The sequence below is a fragment of the Chionomys nivalis genome, chromosome 22 (assembly GCF_950005125.1).
Source record: "Chionomys nivalis chromosome 22, mChiNiv1.1, whole genome shotgun sequence".
Classification (NCBI taxonomy): domain Eukaryota; kingdom Metazoa; phylum Chordata; class Mammalia; order Rodentia; family Cricetidae; genus Chionomys; species Chionomys nivalis.
In genome coordinates, this window is record NC_080107.1 from 36,221,387 (window position 1) to 36,243,472 (window position 22,086).

The following is a 22,086-nucleotide window of genomic DNA, read 5'->3' on the forward strand; positions in this document are numbered from 1 at the left end:
AGAATAGATACAATACCCTCAGTTGAAACACATGGATCCAGACATTGCGGATTGTGTTAGGACGTAGCTATTAGAAGGCCAAGCAGACACTCTTCTGTTAATCTTGGAACTATTATGATTTAACTTGCAAAACAAAATTGTGTTTTGATTGACATTTGCAGCAAACTACGAGAGTATGTTTCTTGTTAAAATGTGGATGACACATTCTGCGAGTAGTAAATCATCTAAACTGAGATTAAGTAGTAAATAACAATTGTGAATTTCTGTGAATTCATAGAATTCTGACTGCCAAAACAATTGTGTTGATGGTATCCTTCTCAGTCACATATCACTAGATTTCCAATTTTCAAAAAGTTTTCTTTTGACAAAGGATTTGTTGTTGACAAAGTTGCAAATGCAATTATTTTCTTTTTTTTTTTTTTTTTTTGGTTTTTTCGAGACAGGGTTTCTCTGTAGCTTTGGAGCCTGTCCTGGAACTCCCTTTGTAGACCAGGCTGGCCTCGAACTCACAGAGATCCGCCTGCCTCTAGATCTGTGTAAATTCCCTTCCCAGCAGTGAGTAGTGCAGAGACTGCAAGGACTATTAGATGCATAGTTTCTCAATGATTCTTCATGCCAATCTGTAGGAACCCCAATGTTACCCATACTTCACACATAGAAGAACGGAGACAGACCCTTTAGCCACACACTTGAGACTATGAAGTCAGTACATATTGGGCTATTTTGTGAATACAGGTGCATTTTAAATTAAAACTAGTCATTCTGGAATTGCATTGATTTGGGTATGAGGCATGAGTAGCTAAGAAGATACAGGCAAAGACATATTCTCATGCACATCTTGATTAAGGATGCATATCCCTATTATAGGCTTCAAACTATGATGTGCTACTGTTTTAACATTCCCTGCTACAAGAAGCAATCTCACTTTCTAAATGGTAAAATCAGGGAGAAATATGCAGCAATAAGTAATATGTGGTATTTCTGCTTTATCAATGCAATAAACAAAGATTCATTCACAAAACAATCAAGACAGTAAATTTGCTATAAAATTATGAATCTCAAGTTTATTGCCTTAATTTAAATGTTTAGTTTTAAATTCATAACAATTTTGTTTAAAAAATGGCATGTATGTAAGCAACAACACTCTAATAGATTTTGTGAACATACAAAAATCTCTCAGAAGTTCCTTCTGTTGTATTTACATCCTATTGCCTTGTCATTTTGTATTAGACAACCAGGTATAGAACATGTACCTAGTAGATTGTCAGCTACTTACCTATTTGTCAATTCAGCCCCTTCAATATCTGATAGACATCCAAATCTATAGTCATATGTATATGAATATATATATATATGTATACACATATACATATTCATTTTGTATGATTTTAACGGATTTAACATAATAAGACATCTTGAGGTTTTATTAAACAACTTTGGTGTTGTCTGTCCAACCTCCCTTCAGATCCTTTTGTATTGATCTTCCTACTCTTTGCCTAGTTGATATTCTCTACCCCCTCATAAAGGAAAATGCGAATATATAAAGCATGAAAAACATTCGCTCTTTTAATTGTTATTATTTGAGAATTTAATTTATTCTTATTATGTGTATTGAACATCATGTTTGAATCAAATATGTCACTCATTCCTTCTTCTGCAGTCCTTCCCTGATCTCTCTGCCACCTTGCTTTCCCACCTGCATATGTTATTTTTAAAAATAAACTGAGTGCACTTACTGGATCTGAATGTGCATGGGTATACAGTCATTTATCAGAGCATAGGTAGCCTCTCAGGGATTGTGCCCTTGAGGACAGCCTACTCTTTCTGATTTTACATCAAGAGTTGTATATAAGTGGCTGATCAAAAAGCTTTGAGAGAAACAATCTCCCTTTGTAGGAGAAATTATATTTCTGTGGCATAACATGGCCTTTCACTGAATTCAAAATGACAAAGACTGCTTCCTAATAAGAAAAAGGAAACAACCTCCAACTGGTATTACCCATGCATGTAGACTATATAGCTCCTGGTCCCATATTTCATCAGAACTAGGCTGCTTTACATTTGGTTTTGGAATAGAGGAAATTCCCAAAGGTGTCAGCCTTTGCAGGAGACTTCATTCTGGTATTTTCATTTAAGTCTTAAGATCTACCCCTGGCGAGCTTAATAACTAGTGGTTTTCATGAAAAATAATATTAAATTCAGATTTAAAGTGTACAAACACATATGATTATATGTGCTTCTGATAAAAATTAGGAACTACAGACAATGGACAAGAATGTTCATTCTCACTGGAAAAGTGAGAAAGCAGAAAGAAGTATATAAAATGAAGGCAAAAAGAATAAGAGCTTGTGAGGAAGGATCAATGACTTAGGAGAAGAAAATGTGGGGAAAAAAAAGAAGAATTACTAAGAACAAATTAGAATAATGTCTGTATGAAATTTTCATTATTAAACTATTTTATGTTAATAATAGATTAATTTAAAGAATAGGAAATGAATAGATAATAGATAGATTGATAGATGATTGATAGATAGATAAAGATAGATAGATAGATAGATAGATAGATAGATAGATAGATAGATAGATAGAAGATAGATAGATAGATAGATAGATAGATAGATAGATGATAGATGATAGATAGATAGATAGATAGATAGATAGATAGATAGATAGATAGATAGATAGATAGATAGAGCCTCAGGATCCTGGGGAAACTATAATAATTCTATTACCAGAATGCTTTGAGCATTTAAATATGAAGATTGAAGTGAAAAAAATGTTCAGGAAGTAAAAATTAAAAAGGATTTCCTGATTGAACATTTTCAGAGTATAATGGGAAAAATAGATGTAGGAAATATATCCAACTCCGTCTTTCCTTTATCACATAGCAATGCAATAAATGATAGCTACAAATAAAAACATATCCATACCTCATTCTAGGCAGTTCAGTGAAATTCTTTTTAATACTCAGGAGTAATTTTTTTTTATCTTGTTTTAGAGGAATGAGTCTTCATTGGTGTTTGAGAATCTTTAACTTACTGGTGGCATTCTCTCAGCTGAGCAATTTTTTTTTTTTTTGAAACCAGCATAGCTTTATTGGGTGTCAGATGTTTATTTAACAAAAGGATAGACATACATGGGTAAGTATATTAGTAAGAAATTGATAAATGGAATCTCACTAGTGAGGTGTACACCTCAGCAAGTTATAACCTTCCTCATGAAGGCTCACGTTAGCCGAGTGAATCTTCCTCACACATCATAACTACCTGTCATATAATTAAAGTGTTTGCGGTTTATGTGCAATAAATGAATTTTTTTTTTGTTTTGCTTTTTTTTGTTGTTTTTGTTTTTGTTTTTCGAAACAGGGTTTCTCTGTGGTTTTGGAGCCTGTCCTGGAACTAGCTCTTGTAGACCAGGCTGGTCTCGAACTCACAGTGATACGCCTGCCTCTGCCTCCCGAGTGCTGGGATTAAAGGCGTGCGCCACCACCGCCCGGCGATTTTTTTTTTTTACAAAATGGTTGTGTTGTAAGTGAGGTGATGATCGTGAAAGATGGAGGGCAATTGAAACCTGTTTGCACAAGAAACACTGCTACCACAGGAGTGGTTCTCCTGGTAAAGAAAGTTTGGCTTCATCTAGCTCTCAAGTCTTCCACCAAACAGCAAAGAAGGCCTTTGCCCCAATGCTGCACTTCATTCGCCTCTACACCTGGAGTAGTCATTTTCTTTTCTCTCTGAGTTTCTCAGTCTGTGGTGCTTTCTTAGAGCAGAAAGTAAGTGGTCAATAAAGAAATGGAACAACAAATGTAGAACATTTTCTTATGGCTTACCTGTAGGGAGAAATTTTAGTTTTATGTTGACAGTCTGATTCTCCCTTTTCCATTTATTTCATGGGCTGTCCCAAGTGTTATCCTCTCTACTCTACACCATGCTCCTTTATTAATTGCCTTTTATCTCTTCAGATTGAACCCATGACTTAGTACACCAAGGGTTCAACCAGGGGCCAACAGGCTGCCTGAATGTACAGGTATTAATGCAACTCCGTACAAACATCATAAACTTACATAAAATATCAGGACCGGTTTCTGAGGAAAGTTTTGACCTTATTAAGCAGTTCAAATGTGAACCTTATATATAACAGTATCGTGTCACAATGGCTAAAGTTTGGTCACAGCTGGAAATTAAAAAATATCTTAAGCATATTTTAAGGCCTTAACCAAATCATAGAAACACATTTATTTTATAAATACACTTCTGTGAAAAATCCAATCTAATAGTTTAAATTATGTCAATATGGTATTGATCCAACTATTCCTCCACCTAAATTAGCCATCATCTTGCATGTGTAACCAAAATATCATGGGGATATTTTTCAAAATATTGTGAGATGTGAGAGGATTCTACTTGTGACATTTTCACCAAGCACCCTTACTCAAAAAATGTATCTGTAAAAAACTGAGTTGATTCAGAATGAAAAATTCAATTATTACTAATGATCACATAGTTTCTCTAAATATTGAAGAAAATTTATTTTAATGGTTTTTACCTAATGTGGTTGTCAGAGATTTATATAAACTTCACCTCTCCATGTGACTGAAAAAAAGTGGCAGGTTCTTAAGAGCATTGGAGGCCAACTCCCTCTCCAATGTGCATAACTTTGACAAATAAGATGCTAGACAATTCAAAAGCCACAGTCTCCAGACTCCCAAACCAGTGCTTTCTGGGTTTTTGTCTCACAAACTCAAGAATGAATTATATGGGACCTGAAAGGCAAGGGTGAGTTTGGGGGATGAATTTAAACCCCAACTAGAAGAGCCTCCTGTGTGGCATAATGGGATGCAGAGGACTGATGTCTAGGATGCTATTGGTCTGGTCCACTGCTATTTTAGAGGAACATGGCCACAATGGGGTGACACATGTGCACCAAGCTTGGGCGTTCACACGGGCCAATTTGAGAAGCATTCTCGCATAGTGTCCTGGCAGGGGAAGGGTTAAGCAGAGAAGAATGAAGAGGAAGCTAAAGTGGAAACAGATGAAACCTGGACATACACACACACACACACACACAAGTCAGCACAACTATAATGGTTTATCTCTACAGAGACTGATGATCGTTCTTAGTTGGATGATTGTGGTAGACCAGCAGGCTTCTGCCGGCACTCTCACGCTGAAATTGCCTTTTCAATCTTGAGAGGCTACAGGGTCAACTGTCTTTATCCTTATGTCCTGAAGACTTTAATATCAAGCTTTTTTTTTAATATTTATTTATTTATTTATTTATTTATTTATTTATTATGTATACAATATTCTGTCTGCGTGTATGCCTGCAGGCCAGAAGAGGGCACCAGACCTCTTTACAGATGGTTGTGAGCCACCATGTGGTTGCCGGGAATTGAACTCAGGACCTTTGGAAGAGCAGGCAATGCTCTTAACCACTGAGCCATCTCTCCAGCCCCTAATATCAAGCTTTGAGGAACACTTTCCCGACAGCTACTTTTGAGCTCCCTTTCCTGGTGTTTCTTATACAAACTAGAAGTGTAGGCTAGAAATGACCTAGCCAAGCATGCCCTTAAGAGTAAAACATCAGTAACTGGGGAATGTCTCCGAGGTTAGAGTACTGGTTTGTGGAGGAAAGGGTCCCTTTCATCTTTCAGTCTATCATGAAAGAAAGGCAGGGCAGGAGCTCAGGCAGAAACTCGAACCAGAAGCTGAGGCAGAAGCCATGGACCAGCGCTATTTACTTGACTGCTCCTCCTGACTGGCTTCACCTGCCCTTTTTTTAGGAAAAAAATCTATCTGACCAGGAGTGCACTGCCCATAGTGAACTGGTTCTTCCCATATAAAGAAAATGTCCTGAAATCTTTACAACAGGACTCTTGTTAGAGGTGCTCTCTCATTTAAGATTCCATTTCCCAAATTTTCCTAGTGTCAAATTGACAAAAAGAAGAGCAACAACAAACAAAACAGCAGTACACTTCCGTAAATATTTCTCTTAATTTTTGTTTTTCTTAATGTTAAATTTATTATTTAAAAAATCCCCACATTGAAGTCCTGTATTGTTCAAGAAAACTGCAGTTTTGTCTTGTGGAGGCAACATCTTGAAAACAGGCTGTGTTCATATTTAGCTCAGATGTACCCAGTATGATAGTAAGTTCATGCAAAGTAGTTTGTCACTCATGCCAAATTCTTTCTTTTGTGTATGTCTTGATATATTGCTTTTCATCAAAACAATATTTCCACATGGATTTATTAAGTTAGTACTTGTGTGGCTTAGTGTGACGGTCAAACAATGACTTCCAGGTCTTTGTCTTCTTTGCCATCAGATGGTCAGCCTGCTTACCTTCATCTCCCTCTCCTTTTAGAAAGGGTCTCTCTATGGAGCCCTCACCCATATCCCTCATGGTGATAGCCCTGGTGGGCATGAGCTCACTATGTAGAACAGACTGAAGTTAAACTCAAAGAGATTCCCCTGCCTTTGACTCAAGACTGTTGGAATTAAAGGTGTGTGCCACCTCACCTACTTTCATTTTTTTATTGATTTTATTGAGCGATACATTTTTCTCTGCTCTTCCTCCTGCCTCTCCCCTCCCCTTTAACCCTCACTCATGCTCCCCATGCTCTGAATTTACTCAGGAGATCCTGTCTTTTTCTATTTCCCATGTAGATTAGACCTATATATGTCTCTTTAGGGTCTTCATTATTGTCGAGGTTCTTTGGGATTGTGGTTTGTAGACTGTTTTTTTTTTTAATATCCAAAAGCAACTTATGAGTGAATATATATAAAAAATGTCTTTCTGGGTCTGGGTTACCTCACTCAGTATGATGTTTTCCAGCTCCATCCATTTGCCTGCAAATTTCAAGATGTTATTTTTTTCTGCTGTGTAGTACTCTATTGTGTAAATGTACCACATTTTCCTTATCCATTCTTCTGTAGAGGGGTATTTTGGTTGTTTCCAGGTTATGACTATGACAAATAATGCTCCTATGAACATAGCTGAGCCCATGTCCTTGTGGTATGATTGATCACCCTTTCGGTACATACCCAAAAGTGGTATTGCTGGGTCTTGAAGAAAGTTGCTTACTAATTTTCTGAAAAATTGCCATACTGCTATTCAAAGGGGCTGTACCAGCTTGCACTCACACCAGCACTTCAGGAGTGTTCCCTTTACCCCACATCCTCTCCAGCACAAATTATCATCATTGTTTTTGATCTTGGCCACTCTTACGGGTATAAAATGGAATCTCAGAGTTGTTTTGATTGTTATTTCTGATGGCTAAGGATTTTGGGCATTTCCTCAAGTGTCTTTCAGCCATTTTAAAATTCTCTGTTGGGAGTTCTCTGTTTAGGTATATATTCCATTTCGTTTCTATTGTGTAGAACAATTTGAGGAGTATTGGTATTACTTCTTCTTTGAAAATCTTGTAGAATTCTGAGTTGAAACCATCTGGTTCCAGACTTTTTGTCATTGGGAGACTTTTCATGACTTTCTATTTCATTAGCAGTTATAGGTCTATTTAATTTTCTCTTCTGGTCTTGATTTAATTTTGGTAAGCAATATTTATCTAGAAAGTTGTCCATTTCCTTTAAGTTTTCTAATTTTGTAATAAACCCTTGTATCTTATCAGATACCATGGCTTTAAAACAAAAAGAAGCAAATTCACCTAAGAGAACTAGATGGCAGGGAATAATCAAATTGAGAGCTGAAATCAACAAAATAGAAACAAAGAAAGCAATACAAAGAATCAATGAGACAATGAGTTTGTTATTATACCTTACTCATTTCACTATTAAAATGACAGCCATCCTTAGCTCTCAGGCAAGTTTTCATGTTGCTCTTTTCAATTTTTAAAATAAAAATTAAAATAATAGATAAAAATAGATTAACTCCTAAGTTTTTAAAAATTATGCATTTTTATATATATATATATTATATATATTTATATATATATATCCTCACTAGGATATATATATATATATACATATATATACAATCTAAACGTTTTAAAGTTTTCAAATAAACTACAAGCATAGAGCATGATATATATATTTATATAAGGTAATGTTACATTGTCATACTAATGTAAAACTGATCATATCTAGGTATTTCAAAAAGCAATGATAAAATTATATTAATAAATTAAGAAAGGGATTGTGTAGAACAGTGAAGACTTCAAGCAGACATTTCAATTTTCATGTAACTGGAAAAGTTAATTAGTATTATATTGATTAATGATCAGATTGATAAATTTATTTCAAAATATTTGTACAAGCAAGAATACATGTCAATCACTTATAATTTTCTTCTACTCAGATAAAGATGTTATTTATCTTATTTAACTGCAATATGAGATAAAGTCTGTAATTATTCTTTTGGGGCCTTTATTGTAATTTATTCCTTCACTGGAAAATAATAGTTTTATGAAATTCCTTCGTGAGACTAAGAAATACATATATGTTTATTTGGTATGCAAAAATTTCTGCTGATGGGAAGGCGGACTGATGATAGCTGCACAGGTATTCACCTTGATCTATCTTACCTATTTCATCAAGATTTTATGCATTCTTATTTGTATTTTGCTATCATAAGGATAATTTTCAAAAAAACTAATTTCTTTGAAATGTATTTACTTTTTATGTAAAGAAAAATAATAAAAAGTAGCTAGAGCTGAAGGAATCCCTAGTGGAGAAGATCTTTCTGACCAAGCATGAAGACTTGAGATAGTATCCCCACATCTTTGACCTCACCTATCTGTAACCCCAGAGCTGTGGAGGGTGGAGATTGGAAGATCACTGAGACCTGGTGCATGCCATGCTGCGGGGTCAGTGACAAACCCTTTTTCAAAGGAGTAAGACAGAGCAATAGAGCAGAACATGTGAATATCTTCTCTGGCATTCAGACGGGTTCACACAGCTACACAAACACTGTGTGTATGCGCAATCTCTCTCCCTTGCTCTCTCTTAAACACACACATACTCACTCACAAAGCCTAACTTGTTCTCATGAGGACTGAACAGGCAATAGCATGCACTTCCAACATTAACTCCAGTATCTAGGGAAATTGTCACACCTCTCTTGATGGTGAGTTACTAGCACTACTCTTCCTTTGGATTCCATTACTAGGTTAATATCTGTAGTAATTTTTCCCTAAGTCACTTTAAAATGACTTCTTCAAGTCCTTGCCAGACTCCAATGTGCATGCTTAGTGTAGTGGTACCTTCCTTATCCCAGTGCTTGGAAAGAAGAGCTGAGAGGAGGGCTGTAAATTCTAGGCCAGTCTGGTTTACATAGTAACTTCTAAACAACCATGGACTCAAGAGAGACTTTATTTCAATGAGCACAATAAACAAATGAATGAATACCTTATATACCTAAGTCTTCCTGATAATGACCAACACCTGGAGTGCAATCCCCCTCACTAGTATTGCTCCAAAATATATTTCCTTAAAATAAAAAAAAAAAAAAACTCTTCACAGTGATTGAGTTGGTGGTAAATCTATAGATAATGTTGAGGCAATATATGTCTATTATTTCATATGTCAATTGTTACAGATTGGATGCAGTGCAGGTTTCAAGCTCTAACTGATGTTGTCTGTCTTTTTTTTTTTTTAAATGAAACCTTACAAATGAGGACTAGTGCTGTGATTTATAACTGTTCACTAGTTGTGAAGAGCATGGCATCAGGCCTGATGGGAGTCAACACTACTGCTTCAGCTAGATTCAGTTCTTTAAATATTACAAGTTCTTTTCTTTTTATAAGATTTTATTGTTTTTAATTATGTGTGTGTATGTGTGTCTGCATGTGAGTACATTTGAATGCCGTTCCCAAAGAAACCAGAGACATTGGGTTTCCTTGGAGCTGGAGTTACAGGAAGGTGTGAGCCCCGTTTGACATGATTCTGGGAGCCAAAGTCCGGGCCTTCCCAAGAGCAGCCCGAGCTCTTACCCATTGAACCATCTTTCCAGCTTCCATGGAAACATTTTTCTTAGTAGACCAGCTTTAATCTTTCTAATAATCACTTGTGAGCACTAATTTGAAGCCAGGTTTGGACAATATGAGGATACATAACAGTTTGTTGGGAACGTTTACGTTGTTTTTATACATGAGTGGGAAGTTCGAGAAGTAGAATGGGTAAGAGTGAGGCCTCTGAAGCGATGTGCAAAGCTGAAGATGAAGGTCCAGTAAGTAAGTGTATGGGGTTCAGGGTTCAATCCCTAATGCGCCTCAAATCAAGCAGGAGTAGAATCCATGTTATAAATTAATCATAACCGCACCTGGGTCTAGACGCGCACTGTAAAGAGAGCAGCTGTTCTGTGATAAGAATGAGCTCTGAGATGAGCCCTTCAGTCCCATTTCTATGTATTACACTTTCACTCCGTCCCCCTTTCCCTCAGAATGGGAGCACTGTTCCTAGGCTGGCCTTGAACTTGAAACTTCCCTACATTGGTCGCAAAGTAAATGGTATTTCAAGAACGTGCAGCCTTGTCTAGCTTGCCTGCTTTCCTTGTTCATGAAAAGAAAGGGAAATACATGCCTAGTGTAAGCAGAATTGTGACCTGAGCCTTCCAAGAAACCATGGAACATAGATCCCGGAAACTCTTCTCATTCCCTTTGCTCTGAAAAGTTCCAATGTACTCTAAAGTCCCTTTTCCTTAAAACGTCCCCATGTTCTCTAAACTCTCTTTGCTCCATAAAGACCCAAATTTCAAACTAACAGAAATGACACTGATAACAAAGAATTCTGGGTAACAGATTCCTTCTGCCTACACACAGTTACAATGAATTTTTGGTTTGTTGGGATTAGTATGAGAAAAAAGATGATGCAATGTTGCACAACATATTAATTTTACATATTATTTAATTTCAAAGGATATATCTCACAATAAAAATTTTTATTTTTGTTCTCTTGAAGAATGTGATTTTTTTTTACACACACACACACACATACAAAAACCATACACATGCCAGAGAAGAAAATTTTGAGAAATATAGCCTTATAACACATGACAAAATGAATTTACTTGTGATAATCAATCCATGTTTATTTTTACTTTAATATGAATGTATATGAGGTAATAATCATTTATCTGCCACATTTTATTGAATATTTTAACCTCTACTAAAACTAATTTCTTCAGTCACTTCTTAGGTTGACAAATATGACTATATTGTTTACTAGCCTTAGGGTTGAATTAAACATAGATTTTCTTTAATACCAATTATTCATGCTGCCAGAAAGAACAGCCACTTTTAGATATGATCTCATTCTTAAGGTTTGAAAATGTTTACTTCACTAAAATGTGAATAAACAATAATAATAGTAATAAATATTGATAATAGTAGTAATAACAGTACACAAACAGGCCCTATGGTTTCAGTTTTCGTGTTCCAAGTTCTGTCGCATCAGTATTCACTCATGTGGACAGGATGCTATCAACAAAGCCACGCACACTGATTCTTGACATCTTTACATTTCGCAGAAAAGATATACAATGTTATACATTCATTTTCTATTTCATCCATTGACTTAGGACTTCAGATTCATATTTATATTTCCACCCAACTCCTACAACTTAAATGTTGTCCAAGATTTTGAGGAATTTTGTTTTCTTTAGATGAGGGCAAAATGGTTTTTTTTTTTTTTTTTTTTTTTGATTTTTCGAGACAGGCTTTCTCCATCCTGGCACTAGCTCTTGTAGACCAGGCTGGCCTCGAACTCACAGAGATCCGCCTGCCTCTGCCTCCCGAGTGCTGGGATTAAAGGCATGTGCCACCACCGCCCGGCAAAATGGTCTGTTTTTATTAGCACATCTATTCCCATACCACTTCTCTCTAATGCTTTCTTCTTCCATTCAGTGTCAGGCTACTTCTTGATTTTCCTGTGATATTTTGCTCATTCTTTTTCCTTTGTTTAATTCTTCATTTGCTTTGGTAAAGGGAGTTAATGAATTTCTAAAACCTTACCAACCTTTTACTTCTGATTTAATGCTTTGGAATTCTTGCATGTCAAATCTACGTCATGAGTTGGTTCTTGCTATTCCAGTCATTCTGCTGTGTTTTATCTGTTTGCTGATTATTGTTCTTCCTGAATATTAATTAATACTAATATACTCTTATAAAGTGCATTGAAAGCTTTTGAATATGATTTTTTTCACTATTTTTTCTTTCCCACGGTTTTGGATTTTAGTTCTCTGCCACGATGCTTTATGTCTTTCATTTCTTTTTACTCTTCACTATGTAGATATGGTAATCTCTTTTATTTATTTATTTATTTATTTATTTATTTATTTATTTATTTATTTATTAAAGATTTCCGCCTCCTCCCCACCACCGCCTCCTATTTCCCTCCCCCTCCCTCATCAGCCCAAAGAGCAGTCAGGGTTCCCTGCCCTGTGGGAAGTCCAAGGACCTCCCACCTCCTTCCAGGTCTAGTAAGGTGAGCATCCAAGCTGCCTAGGCTCCCACAAAGCCAGTACGTGCAGTCAGATCAAAACCCAGTACCATTGTTCTTGACTTCTCAGCAGTCCTCATTGTCCCTTATGTTCTGTTCAGCGAGACCAGTTTTATCCCATGCTTTTTCAGACCCAGTTCAGCTGACCTTGGTGAGTTCCTGATAGAGCATCCCCATTGTCTCAATGTATGGGTGCACCCCTGGCGTTTCTGAGTTCCTTGCTCATGCTTTCTCTCCTTCAGCTCCTGATTTGGACCTTGGGATTTCAGTCCGTTGCTCCAATGTGGGTCACTGTCTCTGTCTCCTTTCATCGTCTGATGAAGGTTAATATCCAGGAGTATGACTATATGTTTTTCTTTGGGTTCACCTTCTTATTTAGCTTCTCTAGGATCACAAATTATAGGCTCAATGTCCTTTATTCATGGCTAGAAACCAATTACGAGTGAGTACATCCCATGTTCCTCTTTTTGGGTCTGGCTTACCTCACTCAGGATAGTGTTTTCTATTTCCATCCATTTGCATGCAAAATTCAAGAAGTCATTGTTTTTTACTGCTGAGTAGTACTCTAATATGTATATATTCCATACTTTCTTCATCCATTCTTCCATTGAAGGGCATCTAGGTTGTTTCCAGGTTCTGGCTATTACAAACAATGCTGCTATGAACATAGTTGAGCATATACTTTTGTTGTATGATAAGGCATCTCTTGGAATATACCCAAGAGATGGGTCCAGGGGTAGGTTGATCCCGAATTTCCTGAGAAACAGCCACACTGCTTTCCAAAGTGGTTGCACAAGTTTGCATTCCCACCAGCAAAGGCTATCATTGGTGGTTTTGATTTTAGCCATTCTGACAGGTGTAAAATGGTATCGTAATGTTGTCTTGATTTGCATTTCCCTGATCGCTAAGGAAGTTGAGCATGACCTTAAGTGTCTTTTGGCCATTTGAACTTCTTCTGTTGAGAATTCTCTGTTCAGCTTAGTGTCCCATTTTATAAATGGATTGATTAGTTTTTACAGTCTAGTTTCTTTTTTTTTTTTTTTTTTTTTTTTTTTTGGTTTTTTTCGAGACAAGGTTTCTCTGTGGTTTTGGAGCCTGTCCTGGAACTAGCTAGCTCTTGTAGACCAGGCTGGTCTCGAACTCACAGAGATCCACCTGCCTCTGCCTCCCGAGTGCTGGGATTAAAGGCGTGCGCCACCACCGCCCGGCTACAGTCTAGTTTCTTGAGTTCTTTATATATTTCAGAGATCAGACCTTTGTCAGTTGTGGGGTTGGTGAAGATCTTCTCCCAGTCAGTGGGTTGCCTTTTTGTCTTAGTGACAGTGTCCTTTGCTTTACAGAAGCTTCTCAGTTTCAGGAGGTTCCATTTATTCAATGTTTCCCTTAATGTCTGTGCTACTGGGGTTATCTCTTTAGATTTTACAGTTTAGTCAATCTCCTTTTTAAAGTCTATTCTTTTAACATCTTTTTCATGTATACAATTAAATGTTATGATATCAACTTCCCATTTCACTTTTCTCAATATCCCATATCATCCTACATGACTCCATTTCAAATTCAGGTATTATTCTTTGTTTAAATGTTTCAGACTACCATTGCCTCTCCATTTGAGTATTTCTGTTTTTACTACTATTTTCAATATTAAAGAAGAGGGTGAGAAACGAAAGTAAATGGTTTAGACATGGAAAGAGGCAGGAAGTGGATTAACTAAAACGAAGGACATATGAAAAAAAACTTAAGAACACACAACAGCAAACTAATTTCAAATTATAATCTAATCCTTCAGTATACTAGTATGTAATTTAGCTCATTATTTTAACTTGAAATTCCAAGAGTAATTTTTAATTTCAAATGTCCTAATTGTTTTCTATTAATGTTTGACCTTTTTTTTTCTTGGTTTTTGGTTTTCTTAGTTTTTAGTTTTTTGGGGTTTTTTTTGTTTTTTTGTTTTATTTTTTTATTTCTTCTTTGTTTTATTAATTAATTTATTTATTTATTAAAGATTTCTACCCCCTCCCCACCACCACCTCCCATTTCCCTCTCCCTCCCCCAAACAAGTCCCCCTCCCTCCCTCGTCAGCCCTAAGAGCAATCAGGGTTCCCTGCCCTGTGGGAAGTCCAAGGACCACCCACCTCCATCCCGGTCTAGTAAGGTGAGCATCCAAACTGCCTAGGCTCCCACAAAGCCAGTAGGTGCAGTAGGATCAAAACCCCCCTGTCATTGTTCTTGAGTTCTCAGTAGTCCTCATTGTCCGTTATGTTCAGCGAGTCCGGTTTTATCCCATGCTTTTTCAGTCCCAGGCCAGCTGGCCTTGGTGAGTTCCCGATAGAACATCCCCATTGTCTCAGTGTGTGGGTGCCCCCCTCGCTAGAGAAGCTAAATAAGAAGGTGAACCCAAAGAAAAACATATAGGCATCCTCCTGAATATTAACCTTCATCAGGCGATGAAAGGAGACAGAGACAGAGACCCACATTGGAACACCGGACTGAAATCTCAAGGTCCAAGTCAGGAGCAGAAGGAGAGAGAGCACGAGCAAGCTTTTAGTTTTTTGAAACAGAGTGTCTCTGTATAGCTTTGGAGCCTGTCCTGGAAATCACATTATAGACAAGGGTAGCCTCAAACTCAAAGAAATCACTCTGCGTCTACCTCCCACATTAAAGTTGTATGCTACTAACTCCTGGTTGCCTTTATTTCTTAGAGTTTTTGTCTTGACCATTTAAATAAATTTTACCTGAATTTCTTACATTATTCATCTGATTACATTCAGTAATTTTTACAGACATAGTTAATGCCTAAATATCTGAAGATCTTGTCAGGCTACTCCTGTTTTGATAAATCTGTGAACATTACCGATCAAATATTTCATTTCCTTTTTTATACTTTTATAAAAGTTGTGTTTTTAATTTTGAATTTTGAGAACATTTATAGTTTGGATATTATTTTTCTACATCTGGGATCTTCCTATGTGATTGTATACAGTCACATATTCTATGAGCACTTTGATATATTTTACTAAAGTCTTAGATTAACTTTTACCTTAGTTTTTCATATGGGAATATTTCAACTTGTAAAGTAGGTTTGTGAAATAAGTGAGATGGTCATTAATTTCCAGAAAAAGACCATTTTATTCACTCACAGTCTAGGTTTCTCAGCTGGCAATGTTTATACTACAAGGCAATACTAATTGACCATAGGTAGGATTAGACTTTCAATATACTACGGTCATGCTGTGATCCATGTTCTAAGTGGAATTAAAGTACTGTATCCTATTCAATATTGACATTAATATTCAAACTTTTCCATTTATATGCAAGCACCAAGCAATGCAGAGTTCACTCATTACTTTTTATTTTATTTTATTTTATTTTATTTTATTTTTGATTTTTCGAGACAGGGTTTCTCCATAGCTTTTGGTTCCTGTCCTGGAACTAGCTCTTGTAGACCAGGCTGGCCTCGAACTCACAGAGATCCACCTGCCTCTGCCTCCCGAGTGCTGGGATTAAAGACGTGCGCCACCACCGCCCAGCTCATTACTTTTTTTTGAGTAATCTCTCCATCTATCTTATACTTTTTTAGTCTTTTGGAAACATATTAAAGTATTTGCCATTTAGTTTCTCTGTGGCTGTTTTAGTGTTAGAACAATTTGCTGTTTTTTCTGAACTTTTGTTCATTTTCTCCTCACTCACCCCTGTGTACTTCCTTTTACTTCTAGGATTTTGCCTTATAAATAGGGATTGATCCAAAAGCTCTCCCAAACTTATCCCATCCCATCTGTGAAGAACCTCCTGCTGAAATTTGTTCAGCTTCTCCAAGTCTTAATGCATTTTCACTTCAGGGTTTTCTGAGATCTGAGTCTTGTGTGATGGAGAACACCCCAGTGCCTTCCCTCCTGGTCACCTGCGTTAGCATGGATATTTCAATCACATTAGCTTTATGTCGCTTCCTTCAGAAGAATGTTAAAACTTCCCCAAAGTGATTTTCAATGTTTCTGTGCTTTGCAGGAAGACACATTGTCCTTTGTTTTTGATAGGCACATTTGGACAGATGTTCTCTAACTTGAAAATGTCTTAACCAGAAGTCCGTGTAATATGCCTGGCCTGCAGATCAGCCACAGTGTAGAACAGAGCTCCTGAAATTCACGCAGGACGCCTGTTAGCCTACAGCTGAACAGAATCATCTGAAGCTTACCTTCTGATGAACTGCTTTGTATCTCCTATGTCTGCTTAAATACTTGTATCCAAAAAGCCCTCTGGCAGCCCAAAGGCAGTGTCTGCTTCTCCCTTCCTGACTGTCACTGGCCAGCACTTTTTGTACTGATGGCGAATGCTTCTCAACCCTGTATTACACGGAAAAATCCCGATCAAGAGTATTATCTGCACTGCCTTTATGTGATCAAGCATTTGATAGTTTTGAAAGTCATGTGTTTAATCACTTTTCAAATATTTTTCCAACTAGATTTCCTGCAGCTGGGAAAAGAGTATGAGCCCTTGTGTTTCTTGTGCCTAGGGTATTCATTCATTCATTCATCCTTCCATTCATTCATTCATTCTCCACAATCTATTTCTATAATCTACCACTCTACATATAATAAAGTTCTAAATAAAAATCATGAATGAGAAGATTTTTGCAATATTTTCCATTTGTTGTACACACTAATAAATAAGATCATCCATTAATAACTCATAAGGCCAGGCTCTCAACCCAGGATTATCTCTCTATAAACTTATAGTCTTTTGGAAAAGAGTTACACCTGTGCCCTGATCACTCTCGCCACCCCCAAAAGGAAGAAAGACAGAAAGTAAAAAGAAAAGTAGCAAGAAACATAAAGTATGACAATATATTTTTACTAAAACGTGTTTATATTATTGCATCTTTTAAAACCTGATCTATGAAATAAATCAAATTAAAAGTGTATTCTGTGGTAACTATGTTTACTCCAAATAGTTACGCTTGTGAATAACTTTAAAATGCATATATTATTGGCTACTACTAGAAAAATGACTTTCACATACATACTAACTATTCTCATTTTACTTAAGTCATTTTTTAATCTACATTAAACAGTAGCAGATCACTAGATCATTTTATAAATTAAATATCAATTAACCACAGTAAAATAGACAGACTTCTGAGATAACAAGCTCGATGTCAAAATGAAGTAAAAGCAATACAAATAAGTAATCTGTTCGTTATGAGTCCTAATCTTTGGTAGACAGAGCTAGCAGCAATATCTGAAAAGGGTCTATCAGTAAATACAGAACAACATGGGTAACTTGAAGAAGCACCATTTCAATTTTCACATCAACAGATGACTGCATACATTACAGCAGGTAAAAATTAGATTTCAAACAAAAGACAGAATGAAGAATGTAATTTGGTCTTTCCCAAATTGCCCACTGCTGTAGCATCATTAAACTTTCTTGGTAATGATAATGGCAGGATAATGAAAAACTCAAGTGTTTTGATATCAGTGACAGGAATCCCGAATTTCTTCTGACCCTTGATGCTCTTGTGAAGCATCCTAAGGTGAAGTGTGTTATTTGCTTCTCACTAGGGTTTGGAGATGACAATGTTAGCACTCCAGTTTCCAAGTATTAACAGGAAAGCTGGAGTGACTGCGGTCTCCTTAACTTAAGGAATCACCTTTCTAAACCTGGATTCCCACAACATTATCAGCTTATTGTCTAATTGTGTATTAATAACTGGTCATCAAAGTTTTCTCTGTCCTTTGGGTTATGGGCTACAGGATTTTAAGACTTCATTAAATATTACTTTCCAGGGTTCTTTTTAGAGAAAAAGAAAGAAGCAGATACCTAGACAAGAGGGAGAAAATAAACAGAAAAGCATCTGAAAATGATGTCTCTGGGAACCACCCCCTAAGCCATATGCACTAGACAAATGGAAGCTCCTTGAAAGAGAAATTGTAGCTGTTTACAGAATGGCATTCATATCACATGCTAATAAACTTTAAGGCAAAGATATAATAGAAGAACTGTGCAAACTACCTGTAACAAAAATAATTTTAACAGTCCATTTAAAATATTTTATGTAGTTAAAATAATCACCAAGATAAAATATAGCTTTCTCTTCTCCACTGTAATTGGAACAGGATAAAATGTGTGAAACTTTGGTTTGTTCTTTCTAATATATTTTACAGAATTCTAAATGTGATACATTTTACACTGAAGGATTTAAAGTCAAAGTATATATGTATATATATATATGAAGTATATGCATATATGAAATCTATAAAGCTATATTTATTGTCAAAAATAAAATTTTATAACAGTATTTTAATGAAATACAATACAAAAGTTAACACAATATTTAGACACTAATTTCAGGTCTTAAAGTAAAACTAATATGAAAGAAGGAAATATTAAATTCAAGAGGATTTATCTGTAATTCATGTTTTAGGATGAGGTGTAAATTGTAAGTAGATTTCATTACTCTCTGTTAGACACTAGTGGTAATAATAAGAAATTAGGGATATATATTTTTCTACCCAGTGCTAAATGAAAGTCTCTATATTTAATTTATTCTTCCTAAAATGGACTGTAGTTTAGACACTATTATCAAGAAAAAGTTACGATGAATTTAAGATTTAACATGGTAGTTCTTCACCTTAACTGATGCTAATCACAACATTTTGCCATGCAGGAATAACATCAGAATTTGCTTAGGTGTCAAACTAATGCATGCATGCTGTATGTATATATGTATGTATGTATGTAGTGTGTTTAAATATTTCTTTCTCTCTTCCTCTTTTTCTTTCTTTCTTTTTTCTGAGACAGGTCTCTCAGTTCTGGAACTCAACACACAGATGAGGCCAGCTGACCAGCAAGCTCCAAGAAGCTTTTAATCTTAGTCTCAGTGCTAGGCCGATAAACATTCCTTCATGCTAAGCTTTCTGTGTGTGAGCCCCAGGGAGCATTCAGTCCCTGCCTTAGCCAATGATGGAATTATAAATGCAGATAAAAATATGGGAACCAAATACTAAAATAATGGGAATATGTAAAAACCCATGTCAGGAAAAATCAGAAATGTATTCACTTGCATAATGAAGCAATTTATAATATAAAGAAAGTAAAATACCATTCTGAGTAGATTATGGATGGAAATTGAAAATGATGTAGAAAATTACTAATAAAGTATGTTAGAAACAGCAATGAGTGGATGGCTTCAGGAAGAGAATTTCAGTGTCGAGAGACATTGGTAATTGTGGGCACATGGGACTTTTTTTTTTTTTTTTTTTTTTTTTTTGGTTTTTTGAGACAGGGTTTCTCTGTGGTTTTGGAGCCTGTCCTGGAACTAGCTCTTGTAGACCAGGCTGGTCTCGAACTCACAGAGATCCGCCTGCCTCTGCCTCCTGAGTGCTGGGATTAAAGGCGTGCGCCACCACCGCCCGGCAACATGGGACTTTTCTAAGTCAGAGATACTTAGGGATGGACAATGGGATTGGAATTATCAGTGATTCTCATTTTTGAAAGCTCATAAATACAGTAGGTTTATTTGTTTTTATAATTTTTCTCCAAATTAAGTAGTACTTAAAATTCCAAATTCAAAACCACAGTGAGATACGTAGGTGGCTAATAAAAATGTAAAGATATTGGTAGATAAATAAAATAAAGCATTTTGGCCACCTTAAGGGTAGGATTCTCAATCAGCATTTATTTTAGACATGTCTTTAAAAGTTGACAGATTACTGATATAGTTCATGTTTTTTTCTATCAAACATTCTAAGATTCTAAACAAACTGTTTGAAAGAGAAAACATTAATTATGACTTTACTCAGTTTTTCTTGAGATAAAAGGCCTAATTCTGAGGAAATCCACAAATCTTTTTTATTACTTTAAAAATAATACCAATCATTTTTTTTCATGAACTTCGCGATATCGCTGACATTTCATGAGCAAACCTCCATGCCTCCAGTCTATATGTTCTAGACTTACTCCTCTACCCACCTTACCCACATTCTGTTAAAATTCATGTGCCTTTAACAGGAGGCTTGAGATAATAAGAAAAAAAATTAGAAGAATTGCATCTCATTGATCATAGAACATTCCTTGAGTAAATGATAAAGGCAGAGCCATTTAACATGGCAACGGAAGGTTTCAAGTTTTCCAGTGTAAGACTGTAACTCGGTGAGACAAGCTGCAAGGCATAGGTCTTTATCAACCAGACTTGGCAAGCAAAGAATTGGCCTGAATTTTTGGTTGTTTTGTGTGATGACCTTGGTTATACATTTATAACTCTGACTTTGTACATATCTGTAAAGTTTTTAACTTATGATCCATTTGCAGTCTAGTTTGAACTTGCTTTGAGGTAAAAATGAGCTGATTGTGTGTAGTTTGTCTTAGACTGGGGAGAAATTGCTATTTTCTTATGTTAGTCTGAGTGAAAGGAACAAAGCAGGCTTTTAAGCGCTGTACAGTTCTTGTGGGACAATAAATTTAGTTATGAAGCAAAAAAAAAAATAATAATACCAATCAAAATTCCCACTTCCTCCCCTCCTCCCACTCCGGTCCCACTCCTCCCAACACCTTCTCCCCCACTGCCTTCAGTCCTAAGAGAGGACAAGGCACTTTGCCCTGTGGGAAGTCCAAAGCCCTCCTCACTCCATCCAGGCTGAGCAAGGTATTCATTCAAAGAGAATAGGATCCTAAAAAGCCAGTACATGAAGTAGAGACAAATCCCAGTGCCATTGTCATTAGCCCCTCAGTCTGCCCCAACTGTCAACCACATTCAGAGGGACCAATTTGATCCCATGCTCGTTCTTTCCCAGTCCAGCTGGAGTTGGTGAGCTCCCATTAGCTCAGGTACACTGTTTCAGTGGGTGGACCAACCCCTCTTGGTCCTGACTTCCTTGCTCATATTCTCCCTCCTTCTGTTCTTCAACTGGACCTTAAGAGCTCAATCCAGTGCTCTGATGTGAGTCTCTGTTTCTGTTTCGATCCTAGTTGGAGGAAGGTTCTATGATGATATTCAAGATAGTCATCAGTGTGACTATGGGACAAGGCCAGTTCAGGCACCCTCTCCTCCACTGCCCAGGGTCCTAACTGGGGTTATCCCAGCGGACTCCTAACCCCTCCAAAGCCAAGCCTCTTGCCAACCCCAAAATGTCTCCTTCAATTAGGATATCTCCTTCCCTGCTCCAATATTCATCCTTCCTCCATCTCAACCATCCCACTCCCCCTAGCTTTCCCCAACCCTCCTCTTCTCCCCTCTCCTTCCCCCTCTCCCAACTTTTGCCAGGGTATCTTGTCTACTTCCAATTTCCAGGTGGATCTATATATTTTTCTCTTTGGGTTCACCTTATTACTTAGCTTCTCTAGGATCATGAACTATAGGCTCAATGTCCTTTGTTTTTATGTCTAGAATCCACTAATGAGTGAGTACATACCATATTCATATTTTTGGGTCAAAATCCACAAATCTTTAAGTGAATCATTTCCACCATCTATAAACAGGTATATTACTGTTTTCCTAGCAAAACGCTTAGTTCAAATTTTTGCCTGAACTCTTCAGCCGGTTTATTTTTCTCTGGTTACTATTATGTTTTTTAAATTTCATTATCATCAGTTCTTATTATGTTAGTACTGACCTCTGGATTCATTAGAATGTTAAAATGGCTA

The 22,086-nt window shown here is 36.6% G+C and overlaps 1 protein-coding gene across 7 annotated transcripts in view; it reads left to right on the forward strand.

The window, feature by feature from the left end:
• The window catches only part of Lrp1b (LDL receptor related protein 1B), a 1,777,797-nt gene that overhangs the window by 1,070,485 nt on the left and 685,226 nt on the right, over window positions 1–22,086 (forward strand). The window lies entirely within an intron of this gene.